Source organism: Biomphalaria glabrata, chromosome 6 (assembly GCF_947242115.1).
Source record: "Biomphalaria glabrata chromosome 6, xgBioGlab47.1, whole genome shotgun sequence".
NCBI classification, from domain to species: Eukaryota; Metazoa; Mollusca; class Gastropoda; family Planorbidae; genus Biomphalaria; species Biomphalaria glabrata.
The window spans coordinates 238,868-263,451 of NC_074716.1; the positions used below are offsets into that span (position 1 = coordinate 238,868).

Below are 24,584 nucleotides of genomic sequence, written 5' to 3' on the forward strand. Positions count from 1 at the left end.
CAAAATATTTATTGAAGGTTTCAGCCTTTTTAAGGTTTTCTGTTATTATGTCGTCAGTGCCTTTTATAGGTTGGGGGTTTGTTATTTGTATGAACCAGTATATGACACATTGTTAGCAGGAAAAACATGTTTTGTTATTTTACAGTATTTTTTTAGACCTACTATTATTTGACATATTATTTATATTTGCATTCTTACTGTACTATCTTATGCCCTACAAATCCAGAATTTCTCTATCTTTATTAGACAGAGGTTTGTTGGAGTATGCATTCTAATACATCCTAATTATCTTGGCCATAAAGTATGTTATTAGAGACATAAGGTTATATTATAAGTGTGCTTAGAAAAATTGAAGCTTTCGTCAGAGTATTCATTTTATATGACAGAGTTGTTAGCCCTGCGCACAACCGTCTGGGGGAGTGAGCCTTTTGCCCCTATCAATAGCTGCCTTTTATTTTTGTGTAAGCTGCTCTAACCCATTGTAGATACCTCCACTTCCTGCAAGGCAGCAAGTTTGATTTTGCTTCACCAAGGGTATGTTATATTATGAGAGTGCTAAGAAAAATTGAATTTTTCAAAATAACAACTAAGATCTAAGTTTACCTTTCCCAATTTCCCCATTCTAAGCAGCACAAAGATCTTGGTTCTAGCCTGATGTGAAAGTTTGTTTTGCCAAAACCTGATGACATTGTCATGGGGGGATGTCAATTGTTAATCTGAAAAAAAATATTAAAAATATATATAAATAAATATGAAAATAGAGACTTTATTGTACAGATGTCCTTGTTGGAATGAAAAATGTGGAATGCAAAATATACACGCATTAATTGTCTGTCATTACAACAATGAAATAAAGAAGGCTACATTTAGACACCATATTGTTGCTAAGAACTTATTGTATTTGCCTATGATTTTGTCTACCCTGACATAATCTAACCCTTAGTCCCAGCTGTTTCATGTCTTTGAAAAATGTTTGTTGTGAGTTTGCCAAAGACTAGTGATGCTCAGTTTCCATCATCATCGTCACTCCTTTGAGTTCCTCATGGAACATAGGGCCTTGACAAAAACATGCCACTCTCCATAGTCTTGTTTGAGATGTGAGGAGATTTCCAGGTTGGTTTTAACTGTATAAATATCTGACGCGCTAGATGCACACCTGATGCACATACCTTGCCGTGGTGTGACAGCTTGAGTGCCTCAATGACCCTCAGAGCTATACCGGCGGGAGCTCATCACTCCTGGCAGGTACTACCAAGCCAGACAGGTCTGCTAGGAAAGAGGCCAGACAAAAGGTGCATCCCCCTTCCCAGGACACAGGGATTGTTTGATAGGCTAACAACCTGTCCATTGAAAAAATAGTGTTATAGAAACCAGAACAAAAACACAAACACTAAACATTGTCAGAGGCGAAAGTAGACCTCCACAAAGGAGACTTATGAAGCTATGCAGGGAAAGTCGAACGAATCCTGTGAGGCCGACCACTCTACTTAAACCAATGAAAAAGAAACACTTACTTATTCAGAAGGCAGCATTTAACTTGGGAACATGGAATGTCCGTACTTTACTAGAACCAGGTAGATGTGCACAAATTGCAAAGGAAATGGCCAACTACAAACTACAGATCCTGGGAATGAGTGAAGTTCGATGGAACACATTCGGTGAAACAAGACTGCAATTAGGAGAAACTCTTCTCTTCTCTGGAAAGGTAAAAGAAGATGACTTACATGAAAATGGTGTAGCACTACTACTAAACAAGGAAGCTTTCAAAAGTCTCAGTTTCAGAACGAATAATTAGAGCAAAATTTTTGTCTAAGTTCAAAAATGTTCATAATCATTATGTGCTATGCTCCCACCAACCTTGCAAGTGATACCGACAAAAATACATTTTATGACCAACTGCAAAGTATAGTTAACAAAATACCTACAAGAGATGTTTTGATCCTCATGGGAGACTCGAATGCCAAAGTGGGAAGTGACACAGAGAGAGAGAGAAAAGTTTGGGCACCCTGGGACTTGCCATCATAAATGAAAATGAAGAAATGTTTGCAGACTTCTTCACATTTAATGAATTAGTTATAGGAGTCAGCATTTCCCCCCACAAAAAATGCCACAAAGTGACATGGGTTTCACCAGACAATAAAACAGAAAATCACATCGACCACGTTACCATACGGCGGAACTGGAGAAGCACATTACTAGACTTTACCGCTTAGCCACCGTGCCTTCAGCTGAGGCTTGTGGGAAGTTTTTTGTGTTAGGGTGAATAGATTGTGCAGGTTTTCCCTTATAACCCTCCACATCATACTGTGGAAGTCATGACCACCCGCAACCCTGCCATATCCTAGAGGCCTCTGAAGTTTTGTGGGAGAAAGACGAAAAAAAACCTGCATGTCATTTGCCAACATAACCCATGATTAAAGATTACTTACCTCAAGCCTTTCTTTATCATGTGGTAGTCTAACTATTCATTTGTGTTTGTTTTGTTATAAGTTCTATGCCATGAGAATCAAAGCGAAATAGCTGACAAAATTAAACTATTTTGTTATTCAATTTTAAAAAATTTAGCCACATCTCTTTGCAAGTTGATATGATTCAATCTTCTGTAAAATGACTCCCAAGCTGAGGTTACCTCATCAAATCTGTAGTAGTTTTGTTATTTTATAAGAGGCTTAAAGTACAACTCTTTTAAAGTGCTATTAATGGTCCTATATTTAAGCAATGGCCTCACCTCTAAGTTAGGATTACCATAAAACTCATTCAGGAAGTCTATCAGGCTGTCAAGAGATAATGTTGTAGAACAGACAATCACATGCTTCTTGATCTTAGATAGACCCAAACTGTAGTCTCCACCACAGTTAACTCTTTCCATGTATGTGGCTAAGATTCCTTGAATCTAGAATGGATTTATAACAATGAACCAGTTAGAAGAAATGAGTTAAAATGTTTAAGTTCCATTGGAATGTTTGTAGTAAAGTAAAGTATCCCTTTACTTAGCTAGATTGGGAGACTTGAGTATGATTACATGGCTAGGTATAAAAACAAAGGCCAGGGTAATGGTTAGAATCATAAAGAGTTGGCCCAGCCAAATGTCAGGGGAAAATTCTCCATATCCAACAGTGGAGAACATGACAACAACAAAACAGACTCAAAAATTGTGAAGTTTGTGCTGCTGCTTCCTCTCTGAATGTGTTGAATAGTGCAGTATACTTAAGGGAAGGAAATCAAGGAGAAAACTCAAGTGTCAACTTATTTATATTTATGTTTATTTTATTACTGACAGAAAATAAGGCAAGCTATTGACTCTAGAAACTGGGTCAGAGAATACATGGTCACTTAATTTTAACTAATCATATATTCAAATAAACTCATGTAACTCTATCAAAAACTAAATTTATAGTGCAATTTCTAGGCTATATTTTACATTCTGTAGCACTATATGGCTATACAGTACATATATTTCACAGTATACAGCACAATACCTAGGCTATATCTAGGCTACAAAGCACAATAATTAAATATTAGTATATAAATCTATATATAAATATATATATATATATATCTATTGAATTAGATACTAGTAATGCAGATGAATGCCTGCTGTTCATGTGGTCATTGATCATGCTGTTTGTTGCTTTTACATGTTTCTGATATTCCTTCAGATTTGAAAATTTATTACATCCTAACACAAACCTCCTAAGAATTGCAAGAGATGATGACAGGGGATAGTGAATTCTCAAGTGAAGCAGTATGAGTCCAGAATAGATAGAGAGTTTAGTATGGCAGTACAGCAATTTAGAGTTTAGTAAAGCATTTTTAGCCAGTGTATCCTGTAGCCAATTGTGCAGTACTGGATGTGATTTGTTTGTTATTAAGAACCACATTATTTTGGAACTCTTGTTGTCAAGTTCTTGAGTTGGATGTGTTGTGTTGATCTGTGTTTTACAGAAGGCCTGTTGGAGAGAATCATTACAATATATAAAACCAAACAAATAAATTTATTTCCAAAAAATATTGAGAGAGGATTTGTTTTTCAGTAGCCTCACATGCTAAATAAAAAAACAAGTGATGTTGACAAACAGTAGCACCATCTGCTAAAGTAATGTCACTGACATAGTTTGGTTTGTTAGGTGGAGATCATTATGCCAGAAAATTATTGTGTTATTTCATTAGTGTGATGGTCTGGAGAATCAAAGGGAACCTTATGATACTTTTATTTTTTTTAAGACAAAGATCATTGTCTCAGAATGTATTAAAAAAAATGAACTAATTGGTTCATTATTAAGAGTTGCAGACACAGGAGAATAATAATAAAACTTCCTTTGCTAAGCAGATCTTAAAATAGCCTATTGGCTGAAATAAAAGGAATGACTAGCAGCAGGCTACAAGCATTTTATAGCACCCAGCACATACTTAGAAGCAAAAGTAAAGTGTATATCAATGAAAAGAAAAAAAAAGTATATATAAACATCATAAGACCAGTAGCCATGTATGCAAGTGAGACCTGGGCACTGACAAAAACTACAGAAACTCTGCTAAATACTTGGAGATAACAAATCCTTAGAAAAATGTATAAAAAAGAGCAGATTACATTGGGAAGATTTGCCCAAAAGAATGTCAGAGAACAGAGGAGCAAAAAAAGTATACCAACAAAAAACAAAGGGCAGAACATAAATAAAATGGATTGAAGATATAGCGACAGATCTACAACAACTTAGAGTTTCGGCATAGAGATAAAAAGCTAAAGAGAGATCTGAATGGAAAGATTTTACTAAACTCTAAACTACATACTAAATTTAAAGCAACGATATTTTAAGAATATTATAGACTCATGATTCTTGTTCTTGAAAAGCCTACTCTCTGAAGAAGCTGAAAGGAGAAGGTGACAACAACAAAGACAGTTGACAGCCATTCTCTGATTCTGAGACTAAGAATAAGACTACTTAAGTTAAAGATCTAGATAGATTCAAGTCATATCAAAGTTATCATAGTAATCTTTATTGTTAGATCTATAGGATATAGATGTAGTGATAAACCTAGTTATGAGGACATCATATATGTGATAATATAATGTGATCATCATATAGATTATACATAATGTCATAAATCGTACAGACTTAGTCATAGGTCAGACTAAATTTCTAGATGCATTAAGATTCTACATCATGCAACAATACAGCATTACACTTTACAGGCAGCACTTTCACTTTCTTAGTAAGTGTTATTGTAATACTAGAATACCTAGATCTAGTACTAAGTAGTAGGGACCACATTGATCTAGATTTCTATATATAAAGAATATCTGTGTGGCATTTTACGTCTCGAGAGACGATCTTTTCCCTTTGCAACTTCTTGTGTGACTAAAGAGGCCAATCCTTGATACACAGCTGCGATTGCAGGTTGGGCATATATAATCACCAGGCGCCGTTGCATTTTCACCCTTCTTTCTGCTTCTGTTGTGTATGACATCTGCAATCTGTGACCCTTCCTTTATGCTCTCTCTCCATGTGGATCTGTCCAGTGCCACCTCTTCCCAGTTGCCAGTGTCGATTTTGAAGAGCTTCATGTCGCGTTTGCATACATCCGTATAACGTAAAAGTGGGCGACCAACGGCTCTCCTGCCTTCTATTAGATCGCCATACAGGATGTCCAGTGGAAGTCGACCTACTGGCATTCTACGAACGTGGCCAAGCCAGCCAAGGCGTCTGCTGCTGATAACAGCGGATGTCCTGGCATCCTGCTCTATGTAGCACCTCCTCATTGGTTATCTTATCTTGTCACCTTATTTTAAAGATCCGCCTTAGGCATCGGAGGTGGAAGACATTCAGCTTTTTTTCCTGCCATGAGTAGGTTGACTATGTTTCACTTCCGTACAGCAAGGTGCTCAACACACAGGTCCGGTAGACTAGGGCTTTGGTACTGCTAGTCAGCAATATGTTGTCCCAGACTCTTTTCTGCAACCGTGACATGGTGGCCATTGCCTTGGCTATCCTGTTGTTTATGTCTTTATCCAGTAGAGTGTTGTTGGATATGATGGAGCCAAGGTAACAAAAGTGATCAACAACTGCTAGTGGTTGGCCATTAATGCTTACTTGAGGTGCAGTGTTTGTGTTTTGGACAAGTATCTTAGTCTTGCTTTGACTGATGTTTAAGCCGAACTTCTGGCAAGCAGCAGATAGTTTGTCAACCATGGACTGTAGCTGAATATCAGAATCAGCCACAATAGCTGCATCATCAGCATACAGGGGTTCCCTGACGAGTAGCTTCCTAACCTTGGTTTTTGCCCACAGCCTTGATACATTAAATAGTTTTCCAGAGGATCTTGTATGGAGAAACACACCTTTGTTTAGATATATAGAATATAGACTTATAGATTCTATCTAGATCTATATCATAGACTAGTGTTGGCGTGGGTGTGTGAGTTACTGTGAGACTGAACTCTTAATCTGTGACTGTGACTCACTGTACTGTAAGTGTTACTCACTGATGTCAGTGTCGTCAGTGATGAGTGTGAGTAAGAGACTGTCTCTGACTCTTAACTTAACTCAGACTGTCACTGTGAGTCACTGTAGTTACTATAGTAGTTTATTTATTTCGGACATTACATGAATTCGGACATTCGCTGTTTTTTGTGGTCATTAAATAATTATTTTAAAATGTATTATAAAACTAGCGCGCTGTATAATGTGCTATTCCAATTTCCTTCCATTTAGCTGTCTTTTTATGTAAGAAAAACGAATTTCAAATTAGTTAGTCAGATTGTTGTTTTTTCCTGTTACCCGGATGACTTTACCTCTTCCTAGAGTTAAGACTATATTTTTTTATTGGTTAAGTCTATACTAATGAGCCCGGCAATATTTATTCTGTTTTTGGAGCTAATTTATTTGATTCATAAGCCAAGTTTTCTAATTCCATACCAAAAAAAAATTAATATGGTGTCCGAATTAAATTACGATTTTCTTACCAAAATTTATTTCGGACAGCCAGTTTTGGACATCAATAAAAATGATCTTATATTATATTTGTTCATTTGTTGTTGTTTTTTTAAATAGAGAATCAATGGGCAAATGTTTGGAGTGAGCTTGGTACATTGAATGAAGTTAAATTCTTAGATCTAGACCAGTGGTTCCCAAACTTTTTTCTCTCGTAGACCCCTTGCCTTGTTTTCTGGTTTTCGGTAGACCCCCTGTTTAACTTACAAATTTTTTCAAATTCAACAACATTGTTTTACAACTAATTTCTATCTGTAGTGAGTTGAAAAGTGAAAAAGTAATTTAAAGCTACATATTAAATTATAGAGATCTATCTTTTTTTTTTTTATTGATAAAATTCAAATTGAAACAAATTAAAATAAAAATTAATATGTACTGCAGGAATCACCAAACAAACTGGAAATGTCTTTTTGCAGGTTTATCATCCGTTGCTACAGATGTGTTTCAAACAGGAATTTGTTGTTCAATGAAGTAGTGCTTCAAACATTAAATATTAATTATTTAATAAAGTTTTCGCAAAGAGCAGTTTCTGGCGTATTTCTTGATCTTTCAAGTGTTGCTCATATATTGAGTCCGCAAACATGTTATCACTATCAGGAGAAGGGGCGAAGCCAGTAAGCGTCAAGCATGAAGGGCTCATTAGCCTTGGCTGGCTACCCACCTAGCCGAAGTAATGAATTCAAAACTCTCCTGCCTTGCAACTAAATTCAAACATGGGAAAGGTTTTGTGGGTCAATCCTGAGTAAAAAAAAGAAAGGAGCCGGCGACTCTAATGCAGTTTGCAACACACATCACTACACCCTGTCATAGCCTGTGACACCGCTGATCCCAAACTGTATATATGTCGTTTGCAAATAATAATAAGCTTTTAATTTTATAACTCATGCCACTGACGTGTCCTTGAACTGTAGTGTTGCTTAAAGCAGTTCTTTTAATAATACCAGGTGTAGGTTTGTGTGTTTACAACTACAACGGCTGGTAAAATCAATGTTTTACCTTTAATGTTTTACGTGTTTTGTCATAAAAAAGTGAAGTTTCCCTTTCAGATCTTGTGATGGTGTTAAGATTATCTGTTTCTTTGGCCAACGGTTAACGAGCATGGTGTCATGTGGCCAGCACAACGACCAACCGCCTTTACTTTTCCTAACATAAGTCAGGTACCCATTAGAGTTGGGTGGGCTCAGGGGAGCCTTAAAAATCATGAAATTAAAAATTCAGAGATTCGAATCCAGGAGCCCAGGTTCAGTAGCCAAGCACCTATTTTGCTATAAGTAAACAGATAGTGTAAGACACCCACAAACCATGATCTTCTTTATATGATGTTGAAGAGATTTTGTGGGTCTAAGTTTTTCTAATTTTTTTTTGTCAGGGTGACATTGTCTCAGTTGATTCTCAAGCGTAATTAGTTTAATATCGCCATAAAAAGGCAATTGGCATGTTTGATAAGGAAGGAATGAACAATTTTAAATAATCAACGCTATACAGTTTACATTTCTTTTTGCTAAACATTACTTACATGTAGACACAATTAAGTTACTTAAATAATTATTGAAATTAAATACAACAATTTTTCGTTTGAATAGCAGGATAAATATTTGAAGGATTAACTTATGCACACATTATATGTTAGTGTGAAGAATTAAATTAATAGGATGTAAATATTAATGTCACAACGTGCTTAAATGAAATCTATTATCGTAGACCCCCGTGGACATCTCATAGACCCCCAATTTGTTTTTTCACTTTCGTAGACCCCTTGGAAGTCTTCATAGACCCCTGGGGGTCTATATAGACCACTTTGGGAATAACTGATCTAGACCTACTAGATAGATCTAGATTTATATAGAGAGAATATAGAGGATTCAGTTAGGCCTACTATACTACAAAAGATCATCTGTATTAGAAATTTATTAAATTAATAAACAAAAAAACATAAACATTCAACACACATCTAATCATGCAAAACCCCAAACATTCAACACACATAAAATAAACAAACATAAAATAATTCCAGAAGTCGGTGCAGAAATCATTATTCCAGTGACCTAATTTTGGTAGAATAAGTGTGTTCATATTTTTATTTTTTGTGTTCGTATTAATGCATAGTTTGAAAACATCGTAATGATTTCATGTGAGGGGCTATGCCTGGGGATCTTAAAATTTAGTTAATGTTAATATAGAATTAAAATCTGAGTTTATTGATGCCTAAATATAGAGACTGTCCGAAATAAATTATGGTGTCCGGAATCAAATAATGTGGGTCAAATGTGTCCAAATTAAATGAAAACACACTGCCTCTTTGACCTTAAATATAATAACAAATATAGGTTAGGGGAACAAATATAAGTAGTCATCCTTATTCTCCTTTAAGTTTAAAGACCAACTGAAGAGGTTTTTATCGAAATTGAGATAACTATTGATTATGATAGTAGATGGTATCAAATATAGTTCCTAAAAATTTGAGTTAAAAGAAATACATATTTATACTAGAAGAAGTCATTTGAAAGTGTCAAAAAAATAACGAGATTTGAAATGGCTTTGTCATGGCCGAAAGCGGAAGTGACGTTATAGTATGGAAATCACGGAAAAATGTCGAGCTCAAGACACTAGATCTAGCTAGACCGCCTAGAGGATTCTAGATCTTGTTTTTTTGTTATTAAGACCAGCTTAACGTAGACAATTTGGTCTTATTACTAGATTGTAACTAGATATGGATTTAGATATCTAATAATAGATTTTTAGCTACATAGATCTATTTTTTTTTTTTTACTAGTCTTAGTTTAGATGTAGATCTAGGAATTCTAGTCGTAGATCTAATTTAGTATAAATAAATTACTATAAAAAATAAATACAAAAAAACAATAATATAGGAATATAAAAATATAGTCTTATGACTTATATAGTGACTAGCCTAGGCTATAGGGCTAGGTCACTTCACTAGTGTTCTTTAATATATAGATTCTATGTCCTGGGGAAGGTTCTGTCTAAATCTTTAGTTGGTCTGTAAAAATAAGTCTATTCTTGTTTTGTAGTAGGGCCTACTACAAGATTTAGAAGACTATTATCACTTATAGTCACTATAGTGTCTATAGTAACAATAGTTTTTAGAAAGCATATAATTTTTACATATCATTCTTAAGGAAGGTATAGATCTAGATTTATAAATTAATAAAATCTAGACTTATTAAACTCTTTCATCATTAGACTCCAAGAATTATAAGAATTAAGATAGATCTACTATAGACCTTTATAGTATATAATCTATTTATATTTTAGTAAAGTAGCACTTCCTCTAGGCTGATATTAATGTTCATATTCATTTAATATTACTTAATTTTTCATTTATGTGTGTATCTATTACTAAATAAATATATAAATATATTTTTTTTTTATTTATTGTAGAAACCTGACATTGGCTAAAAGATGATCTGATGTGTCCAACAGTGGATGGCTGCCTGATTGTGTGTTATGCCAGCTGGACTGTTATTTTATAAGACTGTTGAGCATCTTTTACTTACAAATCTAAAAGCTGATGCTATGACACTCAATGGCTTAGAAGAAATTCTGTCAGTTTTATATGGTTATGACAATAATCTTTAATAAATAAGTCTTATACAAGGACAGTAAAGATTATTATTATTATTATCATATTTTCAGTTGTTTTGTTTTAAGCTAACGTTGTCTTAAATTTTTAGAATTAACAAATTTGTTACATTTTCTTTATAAATACTCAAAAATGAAAAAATATTCTTTTGGATAAATTTCAACTTTGTGGGACATGCCCTTTATATTTAATGCAAGCATAAAGTTATAAGGCATTATCTTCGATTCCGAAGATTAAGGATGAATGCAGCATTTCTCTTGATCATACGAACCCAATTGCAACTTGTATATTTTGTCATATCTAATTCATTATACAGACAAACCAGTGGTTTCTATGGCATATAGGAAAGCAGATTGTCTTTGAAAGAAACAGCTGAAAAGCTCTGACGAGCTTGCTAAAGACAGACGCAGACGATGAAAAAAAATTAAATTATTACAAATGCGGAATGCATAGTTTGTTTATATTTATAAATTAGTTAATGAAATGTAAATATTTCCAGTAAGACACTGTTTACAAAGATATTTTAAAGAAAATTTAGCACCCAAAAGTTATTTAGCCAGATAAATAATTTAATATTAGAACTTGAAATATTTAATAGCTTGAACCTAACTGATCAAATATATTACCTCAGCTGTTTCTGCTCTTATTATCTTATTTAAATTAAAGTATTCTGATAATATTCTAATAGTTATAATGTTTTTTGTTTGGACAATAAAGATTATTATTATTATTATTATTATTACTTTGAAAATATGTTAATATAAGAAAAAGTAAAAGTGAACTATTAGTTAGCAATTCTGCTTTATAACAGCATTAGGAAAAACAAATTGAGCTCTTCATTGCTATCAGCTTTTCATTGAGCTAACTGCTTCCAATATGGGGATTACTCATAAATTTTTAGATCATATAAGTTAAGGAAGCTGAATTTGTACTTAGTGTGTAAGTAACTATCTAGCTTTGACTTGTTTCTCCCCACCCCATCTCTACACACAATTACACATTATCATTCCAAGGCCATTTGAATAAGTGAATTCCATTAGTCAAGGAGCTGTTTCTGCAACCATAGTTTCTAGCATATAGATCTATTTTACTATCATCGTTATCAGAACAAAAAATACCGGTAATTGAAAGAATTGGTGATAAAAAAAAATTGCAACTGTACTGCACGATATGGTGGACAGAAACACTGTGTTGTGGTCAAATACTGGGTACGCATGAATGGATCTAAGTTAAACCGGCTTGCTAATTGTGATTAGCTTACACTCATAGTCATACAAAACCACACGTGGACTGTAACAAGAGGTATAGTAGACTGATCCACGTTGTACGGTGGACTAAAACTCGATACTAGTACGCTTGATTGGATCTAGGCTAATCCGGCGAACATTAATTCGCTTACCTCTAAATTTAGTAGCGTGACCTAGTTTCCAAACTATGACGTCACGGACCAGTGTAGTGAGGGAGAAAGACATCTCGAATGGCTACGAGACTAAGACTTTTTAGTGTCCCTAAAACCCACATTAAAATGCTAATATCTCGTTAACGTCTGAAAAGTTATAGAAAATATTTTGCATACACGTTTTTTAAAGCATTATATTACAGAAAACAAGTATTAAAACGGTTTCTGTGATTGACCCCAAAACCTCTTCAGTTGGTCTTTAAGTAAAGAAGATTTTGATATACGTCATTTTCTTTTCTATGTCAAATCATTGTAAAATAATGCGCTGTCAGAGTTAAACTTTCAAATTTGGGCCTATAGGTGTCCGAATAGCATAAACTACTATAGTAACTTACAACTTTTGAACTTATATTGAACTTACACTCATTACAGTTACACTAACTTAAAGTTACACTGTACCACTCGCGGCTGAGTGAGTGTACCTGGGCTGTGGTCTTCATCGCCATCGTATGAAATTTATGAATAATTCAGAAAATACTAGAGTAGATTCTAGATCTAGTAACTATAAAGATCTAGATTACCGTGATGAAATATCTAGCGTCTATATACCAGACTGTAAATTAAAGTCTAATAGTCAATAGAGCTAGCTAGTCATGTTAGTTTCAGACGTCAATAATAAAAACGTGTTGCGGAAGTCATCTTTTTTTATAGATCTAATGGGAGCATCCATTGTCTTCTAAGACATGGGGAGCCATCATTTATAATTTTAAGTCCTCACTTTCTGGTCTTCGCTTTTTCTTTTTTAAACTTTAAATACTCTAAATTTTAGATGATCTCGAATTAAGTAATTTTAGATCGATCTAAATAAGAAGGAATACTATCAAAACAAATATAGATCAATTGTCATTCATTGTTTGAATGGCTGCCTGGTCGAGGATGGCTGCCTGGTCGTGCGGTTTGCACGCTGGACTGTCGTTCAGATTCATCGAGGGTCCCGGATTCAAACCCTGCCCGCTCCCATCCCCCGTCGTCCTGCGGGAGGTTTGGACTAGCAATTAATTATCTTCAACTCCTGAAGGAACATACGAAACATATAAAACATTTTACGAATGTAGAATGTGTGTACGTTGTTAACTTCCCCACCTCTTAACATGTTCAGATGATTCATTTAATTGAACAAGCCATTGTGATAGCTAATTTAAAAAATAAAAAAAAAACAGGAATTTAAGTTTGTAGTGTACTTGTTGCTTTTCTGAATAGATTTTTGAATGATCTTACTCCTATCCAGCAATGCAAATAACCTGGAACAAAAAGGTCTTTCAGAAGTACTGGATACACAATCTGGACACGAATAGGAACAAGAAAAAGGCAAAATATAGAAATACTTTAAAAAAAAAACTTTTATAGGAGGAAGAACTCCACCTTCGCAACAATAAATTTCAATATTGTAGAAGCTATTTTAATTTTTCCATATCAAAATAATTGATAACCAATATATAATGGACCTCATTCACGAATCGTAAACAAACAACATTTAGCCACGTGGTTTTCTATCTCTTCTATATAATTAACGATCTCGTGTTTAATTCATGTTGGTTGCCACGTGAAAGTTTTTTCCGTTGTTTTATCAATAAAATCACGTGACTAAATGTTGTTTGTTTACAATTGGTGAATGAGGTCCATTGGCAAATTGGTTAACTTTTAATTGATTCATGTTTTTTTTAGGTACAAAAAAAATTAATGTTTAAAGTTTCAACTTGATCCGAAAATAGATGTGGGAGAAATAACGTGTACAATTATCTATGGGGACGAAACCCTACATTACATATTTAGCATATCTGTGACTGTTAAATGATTAATTTCCTTTGTTGGCATTAAACAAAATATTTAATTACCAGTACTTAAAAATTGATTAATTGGTTAATTTTTTTTGTTATCGATTCATGTATTTACTTCACCGAGGAATAATTGTGCAAAATTTAAGCAGGATCCAAGAATGGGTATGAGAGAAATAACGTGTTAAAACTTTAGACCAGACAGAGTGAGTTGATCTAAGCTGTGTAAAGACAGGTTGATTGTGTAAGTGATCTCCCAATTTAAAGTTTTGTTTTTTCAAGTTTCGTACACTTATTTTGAAATGAAGATAATTCATTCCAGACCAAACCTCATGCGTGACGTCAGGGGATGACGTCATTGACGACTAGCATTAAAACGCAAATCACTCGAACAGGCGGCCACACATTTTTTTTTTACTAAGCGTATATCAACTCTCTCTGTCTGTCTGGTAAAAAGTTTGTACAGTTTTTTTCTAAAAGTATTTTTTAATATTTTCTTTTTCATATACTAATTTTTTAGACGGGAGGGTATTTCAAGTCACTGTCCACTGAGAGCAAACCTAGATAAAAGTCGGCGCTATAGCATGAGCAACTAAACGTGTGTCACTAGAACAGTGTTTCACAAACTGTTTCCTTAAAGCAGGGGTCTCAAACACGTGGCCCGCGGACACTTCCGTAAATTAAAAAAAAAATAGATAAAATTTACAATGACCACATATCAGCCGTGAAATGATTTACAACTCCACAAATCAGTAAATGAGGTGTCACTGTCGCCCACCGACCGCTTAGGCTTTCAGAAGAAACTGGGTGAACGGTGGCCTGATTCTAACCGCTGGCCGCTAGCGAGTCAGCGACAAATGTTCAACAGCAACTGATTGCCGCTGCAAAAGACTTTGTAGCATATTCCATTGCACTGGACGAGTCTACTGGTGTAACAGACACCGCATACTGTGCTGTATTTATTCGTGGGGTCGACGAAAACTTGAACATTGTTGAAGAGCTATTGGACTTACTACCCATGAAAGGAAAGACGACTGGACGAGACGTGTTTCAAGATTTGGAAGCTTGTATTGACAGCTGTGGGCTACCGTGAGAAAAACTTGTTTCAGTGGCTACGGACGGTGCACCAGCAATGTGTTCAGAGAAGGTTGGTGTTGTTGGATTAATTGTAGAGAAACGGAATCAGCTCACCTTGGCGGGACCTTTTGCAGCCATACATTGCATTCAGCACCAAGAAGCACTCTGTGGCAAAAGTCTACGAATGAAGAACGTGATGGATGTTGTCGTAAAGACGGTGAACTTCATACGTGCACGGGGTCTCAACCACAGACAGTTTGTGTAATTTCTAGCTGATTTAGAAACGGAATACAGAGAGTTGCTGTATCGCAGTTGACGTGAAAAACGTTCCAGAGGAAGTCCAGATGGATCTACTGGACCTGCAGTGTGACACTGTTCTGAAGCAAAAATACGCGTTCCAGATTTTCTACCAGTTTCTTCCCAGAGAGAAGCTTCCAAACTTATTCTGCGCAGCTGCTAGAATTCTAGCGATGTTTGGGAGTACGTACGTTTGCGAACAGTTTTTCTCCAGAATGAAGATCAACAAAACAGCTGGACTATCGTTCGGATTTATCGATGGTCGAGGGTTCAAATCCTGCCCGCTCCCATCCCCCGTCGTCCTGCGGGAGGTTTGGACTAGGAAGTAGACTATCTTCAACTCTGAAGGAACATCCGAAACATGTAAAACATTTTACAAACAAACATTAATCACAAGTTGATTTTGTTTATATTATAATTAAAATGTTATTTAGTTTGTTCATAAAAGGAAGTTATTCAAGTTATTTGAAGTTTTTAAGTTAAGATGCATTACGCCTAACAACGGTTTAGTTGTCTTCCAGCAGTCTGGCGCTACAAGTCAACGACCGGTAACAACCGTGACTTTCGTGATATATCGAAGGCGCCGTAACAACAGGCCTACTAGTTAATTATTCTAGTAGTCCGCGGAACACCTATTCAGGCCTCGCGGAACCCTACAGTTCTGCGGAACACAGTTTCGGAAACACTAATCTAGAGAATGCTGACCACGTCCTTCAAAGCTGCCAACTTAATCAAGATGTCAAACAAGTTCATTCAGAATATTCAGATTATGTTATGTTTTCCCTTTTTCTTATTCCGAGTTCAGAATTTCAAATCGGGTATTTAATTTATGTGACATCAGTATATGTGAATATTAGAATATCTCAATATGCGTCCTTTGTTTGGGTTGGCTGCCTGGGCGTGTGGTATGCACACTCGAATGTCATTCGAAAGGTCTCATTGGTCCTTGGTTTATACCCTGCCCACTGCCATCCTGCGTTGACCTGCTCGATGTTTGAGCTCGGATAAAATTATCTTCAAATCTGAAAGAACATACGAACGTAAAACATTTTGCAAACCTTCAACTGAAGAAAACATGAAGACATTCGAACAGACGCGGCCTCGAGATTTATAGCAAACAAATATTCAGATCTGACTAGAGTAACGCCAATAGTCAAATCACGCAATTTATAGACACTTTAGCACAGAAGAATAACAATAAAGTAGCAATAATACATTGAACCATAACTTACAAATGCAAAAATACAACTCAATAAAAAAGAAACTCAGACACAACGATAAAGGTACATTTCTTATCCTTTATACTAGAACACATTTTTGCAAGTACTTCTTCTCCATAGTGCCATTAGAGCATAAAACAGATTGCCTGAATCAGCCAGGAAAACCAAAAAACCTGAGAGTTTAAGTTCCCAATTAACACGCGTGACTAGATTAACAAATGTATTCAATTAGGACGTAATTATCTTTTTGAGAAACATGTAATTTATAAACATCAGATAAGAAGTATTCTTATAGCAACCCAGTTCATTAGAGTAGAAGTAAACAAGAGATTGTTACGTAAGACTTGAGACTGATTTCGGTACTTTATTATATGGATATTTGTTTAAAAGATGTCCGGCTAAATTAGAGTTAGAATTAGGATTAGATTAGGTGGACGTAGGAGCGTTCTAAGAATCCACGTAGAATGCAATATTTCTGTTCTCTAAATGATTTGTGTATTTCTGGTCACACAAATGATTATAATTCAAAACCCATCTCCCATTCAATTCATCATTAGTGAGTGAGTTTAAGTGATTAAAGAAGAAGATGTAAAGGATTGATTTAGATGGCGTTATAATTTGGCTTTGTAGTATACAACAATTGAAAGCCGGACATTTTCACATTTTAGACCAGTGATGCCCAACCTAATTCGGTCCGTGGGCCATTTTAATTTTTAACACTCGTGTCGCGGGCCACACCACCAAAATGATCAAATAAAAAAGAAAGAAAGAAAATTGACTTGAAATCATTCTTATGTAATTATTCACACATTAATTGCTTGTTAGAAATTTATTCGAAAACATACTTCTGAATATCCAGCTGCATAGATGAGACACAAAGTCAGAGCACTGAATCCAGACTCTCGTCCGTGATACGATGATTTAATATTGGTTTCGCCTGTTTCATCACTGAAAAAGTTTGTGCTTGTAAACAAGGTGATCATCCTTAACTCTTGTTTCGGGGGATTTAGACAAGTTTCTGCAGGCACCACGGAGTAGAAATCAATTGTCTGCATGGTTAGAAATGTATCAAGAAGTGATGTCTGGCTTTGTAAGTCAATCAGTTCCAGTTACAGGGATGACAGGGCTCTTGACACATCAGCCGCTAATGGATTTTCGAAAAGACTTATTTCATTCTTTAAAAAATGTCAAAATCGATAAATCTTTCAGTGAATAATCCTTCATTGGCCTCAGAAATTAGATCGTTTTTTGATCTTTTTGGGATAGACATATTAAGCTGCTTGTATTTTTGTAGAGCGATACAGGCTAGAACTTGAAAAGATGCACCCCTTCCCATGCTGAATGAAGAGCTGCAATGTTGTTCGAAAGCGCTTATGTCAGCATAAGACATGCTAAGAGAAATCAAATTTTAGTTTGATATTGAGTTCATTCCGATGTGATGTAATGTCTCATCAAATAGCCAAATCCCACAACTTTGTGTGGTAGTTCAGTTGAGATACTTGCTTTGAATGCTCTGTCTCAAATATTGATTTTAAAAAAAAAAACGTTTTAGTACCTCATCATATGCTCCAGGTTTAAACCCTTGTCACAGAGGTTTAGTTGGTGAATAAAGCAATGAAGCTGCAGACACTTGGTTCCATTTGACTCGACAACCTTTCTAATAACTCTTGCTTCCAGTCCACAGTGGAATCCAACCATACTTTTAATTTAAGTCATTGGTTAATATGCATGACTAAATGCATGACGCGTAGGACGTAATCATCTTCTTTTTTGAAGTAACGTCTGTATTATATAAGATAAGATACTTCTGGCGCCATCAGAAGTCACTCTCATAACTTTCTCCCAAGAAAAATATCCTTTATGATGGTTGAAACCTTTTTGAACAGATCTTTGCGTGATGGTCCCATGCATCCTCCTTATAGCTATTAACTCCTCTATTATTGCAATATTGCTGCTTATACCGTAAATACCAAGAGTTAAGCGGTACCAGATATGCCTGTTTCATTATGTTTTTGTTTTTTAAAACATCCACAGTATCTTATCAAACAAATATGTTGACTCACTATCATGTTCCTAAAAAAAAAAGTAAAGGTCGTTCACTTTTCCAGGAAGATTTCAAATTGAAGTTTAAAAGGTCATGGTACCAATCTATCTATGAAAGCGTGACTGTCCTAACATGGGGAAAAATACATTTTCATCTTTTATTTTCGGAAGGGGGAAGATTTTCTAAGCTCTGTGCTGACGTTTCGGCGGGCCGGATGGAACGACGTTGCGAGCCGGATCTGGCCCGAGGGCCGTATTTTGGGCATCACTGTTTTACACTATCACCCAGTCACACCCCTAAAATGAAGTCTCTTTAGTTGGCTACCCGGTAAACGGTTGCCTAAATAAACATGATTAAATATAGATTGACCGGAAGTGTGTTTGTTCTCAGAGGGTGATTAGACAGAGCCCAGCTTGTGTGATATGCCGTAAAGATCATTAAAGTTTATGTATTTGATCTAGTGATTTAATTGTTTTATTTCGTTAACTACAGCTGAACCAGGGACACATAGAGACGTATCGAGACTTAAGGTAGATTCTATCGAGTTATAAGTAGATAGTTATATAATAGGAAAGCTGTGACATATTTTGGAGGCTCGTTTATCTAGTTACTTGACTTAGTCTTGGAAGACAGGCAGAACTGCGGTTTGCCATTGTGAAAAGGTCAAGGACCAAGAAGGCCGTGAAGTGTGTGCGCTCACGTGCAACGGCGGAAGAAAAAAACTAAGTCAATCAGCCGAGACGAAACTAGGTCAGACACAGTGATAAAATAATTTGTTTTGTTTATATTTGATGCTACACACATAAACAAGAATGGCAGACAAATTATTACAGATAATAGCCGCTGGAAAAGAGATGGGATTGACTGGAACCGCTTTACAAAAGTGGGTAGAAAAAAAAAGAAGAGAAGACAAAGATCGAGATGAAAGAGCTAAAGAGAGGAAAGTGAGAGCTAAAGAGAAAGAAGCTGATGTAGAAATACACAAATTGAGAGTAAGAGAGTTGGAGCTTAGGGAGACGAAAGGAGAACTTAAAGAGCATATAAAACCTGTATGGAAACCAAAGTTGCCACCTTTTAATGAGAACGTGGATCAAATGGATGCATATTTGGCGAGATTTGAAGTACATGCTCAAGCTACAGAAAGACCTAAAACTCAGTGGGGAAGTCATCTATACACATTGTCACAGGGAAAGGCACTGCAAGCTTGTATCCACTTTTCTAAGAAAGATTTAGAGGAATAAGCAAGTGAAGGAAGTACTTTCTAGATATGATGGTATATTGACGGATGTACCAGGGAGAACTGCAGCAATTAAACACGACATCATTCTCAAAGACTCTGAACCGGTGAAACAGAAACCGTATCCAGTACCTTTAGGGTATATGAAGGAAGTGGAAGAAGAGATTCAGTTGATGCTGAAATTAGACATTATATCACCAACAGAGGCACCTTACACAGCACCTATGGTGGTAGTTAGGAAAAAATCAGGCGCAGTAACACGACATCAAATTAGACATTATATCACCAACAGAGGCACCTTACACAGCACCTATGGTGGTAGTTAGGAAAAAATCAGGCGCAGTAACACGACATCATTCTCAAAGACTCTGAACCGGTGAAACAGAAACCGTATCCAGTACCTTTAGGGTATATGAAGGAAGTGGAAGAAGAGATTCAGTTGATGCTGAAATTAGACATTATATCACCAACAGAGGCACCTTACACAGCACCTATGGTGGTAGTTAGGAAAAAATCAGGCGCAGTAAGAATATGTGTTGACTACAGGAAGCTTAACAAAGTTACTGTGCTTGATTCGGAACCATTACCCAATCCTGAAGACTTGTTACCTCAAATGGCAGACGCAGCATTTTTTACAAAGCTAGACCTGACCCGTGGGTATTGGCAGATACCTTTGGTAGATAAAGCTAAACCACTTACAGCGTTTAGTAGTCCTTTTGGTTTATTTCAATTTAATGTCATGAGTTTCAGGCTAGTCAACGCACCAGCAATGTTCAGCAGAATGATGAGAAAGGTATTGCAATAATCTACCCCATGTACTGTGCTACCTAGACGACATCTGTATTCATGACATTACTTGGTCAGATCACCTACAACATCTAGAAATGGTTCTAGATACATTGAGGAGAAATGGTTTAACCGTGAGACTATCTAAAGTGGAGATTGGTTGCAAGAACATTTCCTTTCTAGGATATGTAATTGGAGGACACTCACTGAAACCGCAACCTGAACTACGACAACGGATTATGAATCTTCGTCAGCCAACAACCAAGAGACAGGTCCGTAGTTTATTAGGACTCTGCAACTTCTATCGAAGATTTATAGCAGATTTTGCGGAGATGACTGAGCCACTCACAAACCTGACCAGAAAGGGAACACCCAATGTGATCAGATGGTCACATGACTGTGAAATATCGCTGCAGAAGATAAGAAGATAAAGAAGGCGTTTGCTGAGGAACCGATCCTGCGTCTACCTGAATGTCAGAAGGAATTCATACTAGCTACTGATGCATCTGCTGTTGCTATCGGGGGATGCCTAGCACAGGAATCACAGGGCATTCTACATCCCGTTATGTACGTCAGTAGAAAGTTGTCTTCAGCAGAACAACGATACAGCACCGTAAAAAGAGAGTGCTTGGCAGTTGTTTGGGCAGTAACCAAGTTGGCCAGGTACCTGTTAGGCAGAACATTCGTACTCCGCACAGATCACGCACCCTTACGTTGTTTAAACACAAGTAAGTCGGTGAATTCCAGGGTAACTCGCTGGGCCCTGATGCTTCAGGACTTTCAGTTCGAAGTGCAGCATATTCCAGGTAAAGGAAACGTGGTAGCGGACATTCTGTCACGCTTATCATGAATATAAGCCTACGTGGCTTCTTACAAGCATGTGTTGCCTGATCAAAGACTGTGTGTCATCAACTAAGACTGTGTGTCATCAACTAAGACTGTGTGTCTTCATCTTCTAAGACTGTGTCTCTTTATCTTCTAAGACTGTGTGTCTTTATCTTCTAAGACTGTGGTTCTTATACTAAGACTGTGTGTCTTAAATATAGACTGTGTGCCTATTACATTGAAGTCTGTGTGACTACATTGAAATCTTTGTGACTATGTTTAAGTCTGAATGACTTCATAACCGCCTGTGTGGCATATTCAGAGCCTTTGTGGCCTATCGAACGAACATTTTTGTTGTATTGTGGTGTAATGTTTACTATTTGTTTTATAATCGTTATATTTAGTAATCTTTGTAAAAATCGATTATAATTTTAGGAGGGGCGAGATGTCACGGCTGAATGTGTGTATGTATGTAATTCTAATCTATTTTTACACTCTGCGCGATTGACCGGAAGTGTGTTTGTTCTCAGAGGGTGATTAGACAGAGCCCAGCTTGTGTGATATGCCGTAAAGATCATTAAAGTTTATGCATTTGATCTAGTGATTTAATTGTTTTATTTCGTTAACTACATCTGAACCAGGGACACATAGAAACGTAGCGAGATCTATGGTAGATTCTATCGAGTAATAAGTAGATAGAGTTATATAATAGGAAAGCTGTGACAACTACCATATGCCAAAGGCAATATTTTTTTAGTGAGCTGAAAGGTGGTCGAAATAACCCCCCTCCCCCTTTTTTTTTCCCCGAAACGCTTTAAAGGTCAGCTTGCTTTAAATGACATAGAAGAGAGCACCTGGCAGCAGGTGACTTACACATAAAACACCAAAATTTACAATGTTTGAAATGTTCAGTTGAAACTGGAACATTCCAAAAACTAAAGCGGCCAAGACCTTCGAACATTTGTTTTAACCAAACAGGATGAATAATAAAAAGAGAGGGAAACAAACGCTTTTGTAACGTTTAGACGTAAAATCAAGAAATTCGCCCCCCCCCCCTCTCCCTTTTTAAGGCCTACTAAAATACTTTGATAAACGCAGAAGATAGATTTCTTATGATTTCTTATCATGAAGAGCGTGACATGTGACCCTATATCTATGCATCAGTCAAGCAGAAGACAGTGAAAAAAATCCGTGGCCTGGAGTGGGAACAATGTCTCCGTTATCTTCATTATTAGATTTACATGATGGGAAGTGAAAGAAGATAAAATTGCAGCACTGTCATGAGAAGAATGAATCTTCGGTTACATTAACAGTTTATTTCTTTTTGAGCTCATTCGGAGGGGCCTGCTGAGTGGTATAGCGCTTGGCTTCCGAACCGGGCGTCACGGGTTGAAATCCTGGTAAAGACTGGGATTCTTAATTTCGGGAAGGGTACCTGACATTAGTTTTGGAAACGTAAAGGCGGTTGGTCGTTGTGCTGGCCACATGACACCCTCGTTAATCGTAGGCCACAGAAACAGATGACCATTACATCGATCTGCCCTATAGATCGCAAGGTCTGAAAGGGGAACTGTACTAGTTCATAGGGCGAGTGAATGGGGGATATCTGGATTCCGGAGATACTAATTATGGCAGTGATGCCTAGCTTACCGGCCTCTAGAATCTCAGCTTACAGGCCTCTAGAATCTCCGGCACGTAAAAGGACCCCATATCTCAAATAGATCAGGGACTTTTCAATTCTAAACACGGCACTGAGGTTGGATAACTATTGACTTATGGGAAGTTTGAAACCTCTTTATGTAAATGCTCTCGTGTCGTTTTAAGGTGTGAAGTTACGCTATCAATTGATGGAATGGGTGATTCAATGGTGAGATGAATGGTTAATGTATTAATAGTTACATAGCAAGTGACCTAGCTAGGGCGGGGGGCGGAGGTAACTCACCAGGTGACATCCGTCAGTGCTGACACCACAGTGAATAAATTTAACTTTTGCAAAAGAAAGCTACAAATATTTTTTTAAAATTTATTCATACTTAATGTTCAAATAACAGAATGAACTGAACATTCCTATTAGTCATTGTGCAAACAAAAAAAGTGAAACAAAGGCCATTATGTAATCAAACCCACGACATTTTTGTTATTAGCGCTATGCTCGATCAACTTAGCTATCCAGCTGTCACAATCCGCCTATACACGGGAGGTTACCCCTGCTGGATGTGAAAGTCGTTTAGAGGGTTGGATCACTGGCGAGAAACTCCAAACCCTAGTTCAGTCTCTTGACGACTGGAACATCTTATGTAATAGTGGAGGATTAACATACTCTACAAAGATACACAACTCAGAACTTTATAGTTAATGAAACACTTTATTGACTATACACATTGTTTGCTAGTACGTTTGTGGATCATCAGATCAATGGAGCTCATTCACCAATCGTAAACAAACAACATTTAGCCACGTGGTGCTCTGTCTCTTCTATATAATTTACGATCTCATGTTTAATTCATGATGGTTGTCACGAGACAGTTTTTTTCGTTGTTTTATCAATAAGATCACATGACTAAATGTTGTTTGTTTACGATTGGTGAATGAGGTCCATTCAACAAAAATACATCGTCCAACATGGACTATCTACGATAGGAAAAAACTTTTCTACTCTCAAAACTCTCCACTAACTCTCTCTCTAACTTTAGTCTGCGACTCTGACAATATCCGTACTCTCACTCTCTCGGAGCCCAGTCACCAACTAACTTAAAAATTCCTACATCTCATCTCTCCCTACACACATTCACGTGGATCTGTTGATCACAATCTCACTATCTCGTGCAAGCCATAGTAGAGTAAAACTATACATTTATCCCTACCATTACAATAAGCAAACACAGTTTGCAACATCAGCAATACTTTTATTTGCGAAATTTGAGCTTGAAATACTTGTACCTTTTACCTCGTTCCAACTTTTGACCTCCCTCCACATTTTATTGACAATAAAAATAAATAAATAAAAAGAAGTATAAAAACAGGCATCTCAAATATTTTTTAATACTAATAAATGGACCGGCCTCTCCCTTGATATCCTGCTAAGAACCACTGCTGACCTTAAAAAGTGGAGGGTTTTGTTATGCGAGCTGTCACAGCACCTCTACGACTAAATTCAAAGAACAGATGATGATGATTATAAATAGAATACTTAGATACTGTCCTTGCGAACGCCTGTATGGACAGTATAGAGAGACTTCTTATGGCCCGGCAGTTACGCTGGGTAGGGCAC

At 36.5% G+C, this 24,584-nt stretch overlaps 1 long non-coding RNA gene and 1 pseudogene across 1 annotated transcript; one reads left to right on the top strand and one right to left on the bottom strand.

Annotated features, from left to right (window-relative positions):
- Positions 1 to 24,584, bottom strand: part of LOC106061156 (dynein axonemal heavy chain 6-like) — a 146,998-nt pseudogene that overhangs the window by 58,761 nt on the left and 63,653 nt on the right.
- Positions 9,568 to 10,631, top strand: LOC129926733 (uncharacterized). The gene is made up of 2 exons (XR_008778452.1): positions 9,568 to 9,689; positions 10,392 to 10,631. It is a non-coding gene; the product is annotated as an uncharacterized LOC129926733 (long non-coding RNA).